Here is a 7,187-nt window from a genome sequence, read left to right as displayed (position 1 = left end):
GTGCCACTGTCCCATGTGGACTGCTTGTGGGCAACAGAGAAGCCAAGGCTGGGGCTGACCACGAGGTCTGAATTCCACACTTATCCATAGGGGAGCTCACTTAAACTCAGGATTAAGGCAAATTAGCAGGACCGTAGGGAGAAGGCTGCCTGGCAGCTGCCTGGGCTGTACAGACAGGGAACATCAATCTTGAGAGCTGTCAGCCCAGACCATTCTGGAAAAAAACTAGACGGAAACACCAGTCAAGTATCTGGTGTTATCTGCCTGGCAAAGGTTTAGCAACCCTCAACGCCGGGAAGCAGATGGGTGCACCCCTGCGAGAACACACTGCAACGTATATCCCGCAGGAGGGTGCATTCAGTCCTCTGTACAGACAAGCCACAACCAAATCCCCACTACCACCATCCAGTATCCAGAAACATCACCAGAGGAGAAATACTCTTGATGGGAAGGGGATTGCGGAGCGGTATGTCTCGGATGGGGCACATCGACTTACCTCCGCATCAGCCCGCTCTGTTCGCTCGTCCTCCTCTGCTCGTTGCCAGCGCCCCGGGGAACAAGGCAGCTCGTGGTTGGCAGGAACCTATTCCCTTGGGCGAGGAAGAACCGATTAACCGATTATTCACTCCGGGAAAGAATTGTTGTCTTCTCTCAGCAGCACTGATGGGAGAAAAAAAATCAAGATAGTGACCACAAAGGAGATCAGCCTGTGGTTTTCGCTCACTCATGGCTTAAACTCACCTTCTGGGGAACGCATGCGTTGGTGCCAAGTGATGAAAGAAGATCAGGACTCCTCAAAACCAGAGCGGTTGCTGTGAGTTTGTGAAGTTCAGCTCCTCGCCTGGCCCTGAAGTTGCATTGAGCTTTGCCTGGCTGCCAGGTCTCAGGGCAGAGCCTGCGAGCGGCTGTATCGCGCCTGCCTTTTGCTCCGAGCCCCAGCAAGCGGCCAGTCCTTATGGTATTTGAAGGATGCCTGGCTTTGGAGGTCTGGCTTCTCACCTCGCCCCTTGCGCTCTTTTTTGGGTTGCGTCTTCCGCAGCTCCGCTCTCGTACCGTGACTCACCAGCTGAGCCAAACTGACCCCCCGATGAAGAAGCTGCATTATTTTCAAATAATCCTTTTCCCTGCAACGTACTCTTGGATGCTGCAAACAGTACATTGCTTGTCCCAGGATTTAATCAGATTAATTAAGCTGCACTTGTATTAATTTAAATTACAAGTGTCTGAGGGCTCAGCCAAATCAAGTGATTTATGGGCCATATCAATCTAATTAATACCACCAACTCTTAAAATAAAAACCTAATAAATGAGTTTATTATACAGATGTAAGATCGTCTTATTAGCTTTGGGTCTCTAGTGACACAGCCGATTTGATGGAAGTTTTATATCCTTGTTGGGAGAAGATTTTTTTTTTTTGTCTTTTCCTTCCCACTTGCTGTATTTTTTCAAAGTATCTTCTACAGGGCAGGGGGACGGAGAAACAACACAAGCTCAGCTATCAAAACACTAGCCAAGCGAAGAGGTCCCCAAAGTCTTGCTGTACACAAATTGTGTGGGTTTTATCACTGCAAGTGCCCACAGGAGAATAGTTTATCTGGCTTCTTGCAGGCAGAACCTGCCCTGGTCTGTGTGCTTACTGGTAAGCAGTCAGAAACAGTAGTTAGCCAGGGGATGGGAATGCAAAAGAAGAGAATTAAAAGCTGCTCAGAAGCAAATCTGCGGCAGAGCGTGCGGTTTGCAGGAAGGAGCTGGGCTGGTGTGGAAGGTGCCTGTGCTGCTCAGCAAGGTGACTGTGTGGGGCCGAGTGATGGGTGCCATCCGCAGCAGCTGGAAAGACAAAGTGCCCTAAAATGTCGCTTGCGCAGGGACAACTTAAAGATGCAAGAGCTTCCCTTTGTCACCGCGGTGCGGGATTTCAAAAGTTATTGCGGAAAAAAATAAGAGTGTTTTTCTGCAGAGAAGCCAAATGCCACGGTGAAGCTAATGCCAGGGAGTACAGGAGACACCTCTAATCCGCAGCCCCGGTGAAACGAAACGCAGAGCTAAAGGAGGAGGGAGAGCCACGCTCGCCCGTGCCGTTACCCGTCGCCCCAGCCCGCCGGCTGCTCTCCCCGGCATCGCCCTTGGCAGCTCGGCTCTGTGTTGACTGGCCTTTCAGCGAGATGCTTTCGCTTCAGTCCTGGAATTCACGCTCGATTTCCTGAGCTGTAAGATTGTTTCTCTTGCTTTGCAAATCCCCCCTTGGAGCAAACAGCCGCGCGAGAGACACGCGGTGAAAAAAGGAGGTGGCTCCATCTCTTTACCCTTTGCTTACAAAATAAGTTCTTCAAATGCATTTGTCTTATTGTGTTCAGGATAACAACCTTCTCCAGCAAAGAAAAGGGAAGGAACTGGGAGGGCTTCCTGGGGGACAAAACGGGGCGATTTATGGAATAATTACATAAAGACAACGCCATCCTGTGTGTTTGTCGCCGTGATTTATTACAGTTACACAGAAAATTGGCTGACTGGACCACAAAAGACGGCTGCAGGCAAACCTGAACCCCTTTGCTTTCCTATTTGCCACTCCACACACACAAGCGCCAATGAATTAACTCAGCAACCTTTGGAACGCGCTTGGAGAAAAGACCCAACTTTGCTATTTTAAAGGAGGTGCCCGAGCAGAGGTGCTGTACGGAGCAGTTTATCCGACAGGGTCCCATTTACTATTCCGGCTGCAGAGCCGTGGGCTGGCTGCTTACAGGGGAAACCTCTGCAAACCCCACCGCCACCGTTCCTGACGCACATCAGGGTCTGGGGGTACTTTATTCCATTCCAGCCTGCCTTAGCTGCATCCCTCCGAAGATTTTTTGCAGTAACCCCCTGCCTCCCCTCTGGCTGTTACACTTTCTATGTGCCCCCGTGATTAGACACCCTCTTTCCGTTCGCTGCCCCCAGTTATCATTTTGGAGTCCTCTACATCCAGCTGCATTTTCCATTTACCAGCGTACTTGGTTAAAACATCCCGATCCCTTTTGTATCAGATCAGGTGGTTTCTACTGCTTTCCACACACCACTCTCATTTGAATAATTTATATTTATGCTAAAAAAGACAAGCATTTAGCAACCAAAGGCGCTGTTAGCTGAAGGAGGGGCGACTCCGGTTAGGAGGAGACCAGACAGGAAGAAACCTAAACTTCCAGCTCCAAGGGGTACAGGATTTGGGCATTTTCATTCCTCTTCAAAGCTTAGGACTGTAGGTCAGCCAGGGCTGGGAATTCATTCCTTCCAGAGATGTTTCATCATGGGAAAAACTTCCCCATGGTTTCTTTCTGCAACTACTGTTCAACAGCTCTGCCAGCTCCACACCACCACCTACCAACTTCTTTTTTTAATGGCTCCCTGCTCATACCAAAACAGCCTCTCCGGTCCGACAGCGTGTCTCCAGAGGAAGCTACGAGCTCACATCTTCCTTCCTTCAAACCCTCAGCAACAGCTTGTAAAACTTTATCCCTTTGGTCCGTGGGCAACCTGCGGTGTAGCCCACCCACACGGCCCCACGTGCAACGTAAGGAGCAGCCCCCGTTCAAAGGAGGGGGCACAGAGAGGCACGATGGCGGGGAAAGCAGGGGGTTACCGTGGGGCTTGGGAGAGAGGGTTGATCTTTACCGCAGCCCACCACGGAGCCGGGCGAGTCTGAAGGTCCCGGTGTCCTTCGACTTCCCGTTGGCCAAGGGCAGCGTTCGCAGGGTGAAGTCCCTCGGGTTTTGCGGGTCGTGTATCACAGCGGTACCTGGAACAGGCAGGCTAAAAATAAGCTGGAAGGCAAAACAGCAACAGCGTATGGAAAAAACAAGCCACAGGATGATTTACAGATGAGCAGACTCCCTGCGAAGCCCGGCGCGGAGGGTTATACCTTACTCTTTCCAAAACACAAACTCCTCTCCAATAATTCCTGCTCACCAGTCGTTAACCTGCTGTTAATCTTGCTGCAAGCAATATTAGTTGCTGCTTCAGGCCATGTGTTGAAGGTCACCAGCTTTCACTATGAAAAAGAGTAGAAGAAACGTTTCTTTTAGCTAAAACAGGAGAAGTCAACTTTATCCTTCCTGTTGGAGGAAAGTTTCTTGTGACCACTGTGTGCAGAACAGCAGGCAAACCTCAGTGACCATAATTTGTAACAACACGGCAGAATAACTTGTTTTACTTAAAAATGCATAAGCTGGAAGAGGAAAGAATTTGAGGTACAAATAGATTTTATTAAAAATAATTATATTTTTTGATATGTTTTATCACAGCTGTGGTTCCAGGCAGCATTTCTGCATGGGGGCAGGGTTATTATAGCAGGTCTCTTGTAAAGCGATGTCTGCTGAATGTGTGGCCAGTTATCGCAGAGAAATTTTCAAATGAAAGCCTAAGCTAATCCAGGAACTGTGTTAAAAGGTGTAAAATGGCTGAATGGCACGGAAGTGTTTAAATCTGTCCTTTGCTAAACGTTAACGGAGAAACTCTGCGTAATACAACCAACCTCCAGGTGAAGAATCAGGTCTGGCCAATACAAGGATGAGAAATTAAAACGAGTTTTGTATAAAGACAAAAAGTAACTTTTACTTCAGTGCAGCTTCAAGCAGCATTGGAGAGAGTTGGAGTTCCTTCTTGGACAACCTATATTAAAAAAAAAAGACAAAACATTTTAATTTAGTACAAGGTCATAGTCTGGCTGCAAAGAAAACTAAACCTCGGTGTAAATACAACGATGAAATTGGGATCATTGAAAACAATAATCGTGAAAATTACGTCTGAAAGCAAACAGTCCAAGGGGCCGATGCTCTCACAGCAACCCAGCACAGGTTTCGGGAACAAATCGTGTCCCCGGGGACGTCTGGCACCCTGGTTTTTAGGGTCTGCAGCGATCTCAGGTGCATCTGCACGTGCATGTGGGCATGAAGCTGCTGCAGCCAGGACAGATGAACCAACCCAAGATGGAAAGGGCACGGGGCTGAGACCCTTCTGGGGCTGGAGACGATGGCCTGCTGGGAGGGAAAGGCTCTGGGAATGGGTTTACAGCCCAGGACCAGCAGCGGGGCCCGTGCTGCCTTTCCCAGTCCCGACTGATGCAATACCCAGCCGGAGCCCGTGGACAGCTGCGGCACGGGAGTGGAAATTCCTCCCGACCCAGAGAGCGCACAGCAGGGAAGAGCATAATCTCCGTGATTTACAGGCTGCGGCTCTAGTTTAAAATACATTAGACTCCAACTATTTAATTACTGGGCACTACCAAATCACAGAGACAGAGGAGTCAGTCACGTCTGCTAATGCCAACATTTATCATCCTATTTATCTACTCCAGCTTCTGAGACCCATATCGAATCGCTTTCCTGTATTAGCTAATAACGTATGAGTTTATTCCTTGTACCTCTGGGCAGCCCTCAATGGATATTACGGCACTGCTGGCAGCATGCATCCACCTAGGGACAGATAAACTAGTTTAGAGCATATAAAGAATTGTAATCATCAGCCAAAACTCAAATCCAAATCAAAGCCTTTTTCTCCGCTGCCTCCTGCCCCCAGACACTAATTGCCACCGGAGAGTAAATGCAAACAGTGCTCGGGCTCTCTGTCTGGCCGAAAGGCTGTAAACCTCCTGGTATTTCTGAGAAATTATTAACTATCTACATTTTACGGTTGCAGAAGGGCACAGAAAAATAAAGCGGCTGTCTGAGAGCTGGGGAGCGGGACAGGGTGCTCTCTGGGCAACGTGTCCCCATCGCGCTCACCCGTGCAGGGAGGGCAAAACTGAGCTGGTACAGGCACGGAGACAAGGCTGGCTCTTGCAGGACTGTGAGATACCAAATCAGCCGCAAAAGAAATTCAGTAGGTGAAGCAAATTTGTCCGTGGAAACATATCGGGGGTGCAAGAAATGTCAAGAGGAGAGTGAGAAACTGCCGGGCAATGGGCAGCCTGTTCGCAGTGACGTCCCAATAAACCCAGCACCATCTTCCTCTGCCTGTTTTTCCCACTGAAAATGATATGCCTTTCATTTTGTTTGCTTATGCTGCTTCCCCTAAGGAAAACAAGTTTTAATTGCTCTATTTGGAAACTTTCAAGCAGTCTTATTTTCAGAAGAAATACTCGGCATCCCCACGTGTGTCTGTCCTCAAACTGGGCATTACAGAAGGAAAAAAAGAGGCTTTCCCTCCTCCCAGAGAATCCCAAAAGAGCACAATAAAGCAAATGTCCTTTCATTCCCTGGCAGGTTTTTTTGCTGGTGCCTTTTGCTTCCATCACTATGATGGTTACCTCATTATTGCTTATATATTACAGCCCGCCATATATATCCATATATTATCTGGTGGTTTATTATTAACCCCTACCTCCCGCTATCTAATTCTATTTGCCAAGCAGGTGATCCTGCCTTTGAGACTGGTAACGCTTAGAAAACCCGTACACCCTGAGCTCTGACTGAGCAGTCGTTACTGAAAAGGCAGCTCGGTAACGAACAGAGCATTGCAGGGAAATTATCTCCAGATCTTTGCAAAGTCCTCTGGAAGAGTTCAGACACGGAGCTGTCTTAATTGATAGCGTGGCCACTTAGGGGAGCAGTATCCGTAGAAACTCAGGGGCCTTGACAAGATGACAAACAACGCTGCGAGAGACTAATAATAGCAGAAATAATGAGGTGTGGTCAAAAAAACCCACCGACAACAAGCGAGGTATGTTGCAGTATTGAATGGGTGGGCCCAGGCTAATGGAAGCCTGGCAGATAACGGGGACGGCTGGAGGAAGGCGAAGCACAACTGGAGGATGGACAAAAAGGAGTCGCCGAAGCTGGATGGGATTTCCATCCTAGGAAAAAGCCCCACGGCAGATGGTGCCGTTGGGGACGTGGCTACGGGGCTCTGCTCTCCGTATACAGCCAAAAATCGAGAGTAACATCACTGGGAGCATCTCGCGACCGTGGCAATGCAGGCGCAGAAGTCTGGTTGTGTTTTGGAAGAGTCACCCCATAGCATGGCCTTGGGGATGGTGCCTTGGCCACTGGGGATATCCAGCCAGGCTGGAGCCCTTGGGAACCGCGGCGGGTGGTCTCAGCCCCTTCTCAGAGCCTCTCATCGAGCTTTAATCACCTCTTGACCCAACTACGTCTCTTTCTGCTTGGCACGGGCAGAGCGATGCCACTCGCGGCACAACTTTCCCACGCGCTGCG

Source organism: Cariama cristata, unplaced genomic scaffold, assembly GCF_000690535.1.
Source record: "Cariama cristata isolate BGI_N322 unplaced genomic scaffold, ASM69053v1 scaffold4848, whole genome shotgun sequence".
In the NCBI taxonomy this organism is placed as follows: Eukaryota; Metazoa; Chordata; class Aves; order Cariamiformes; family Cariamidae; genus Cariama; species Cariama cristata.
The sequence above is the reverse complement of the archived record's forward strand: the minus strand, read 5'-3'. Positions refer to the sequence as shown.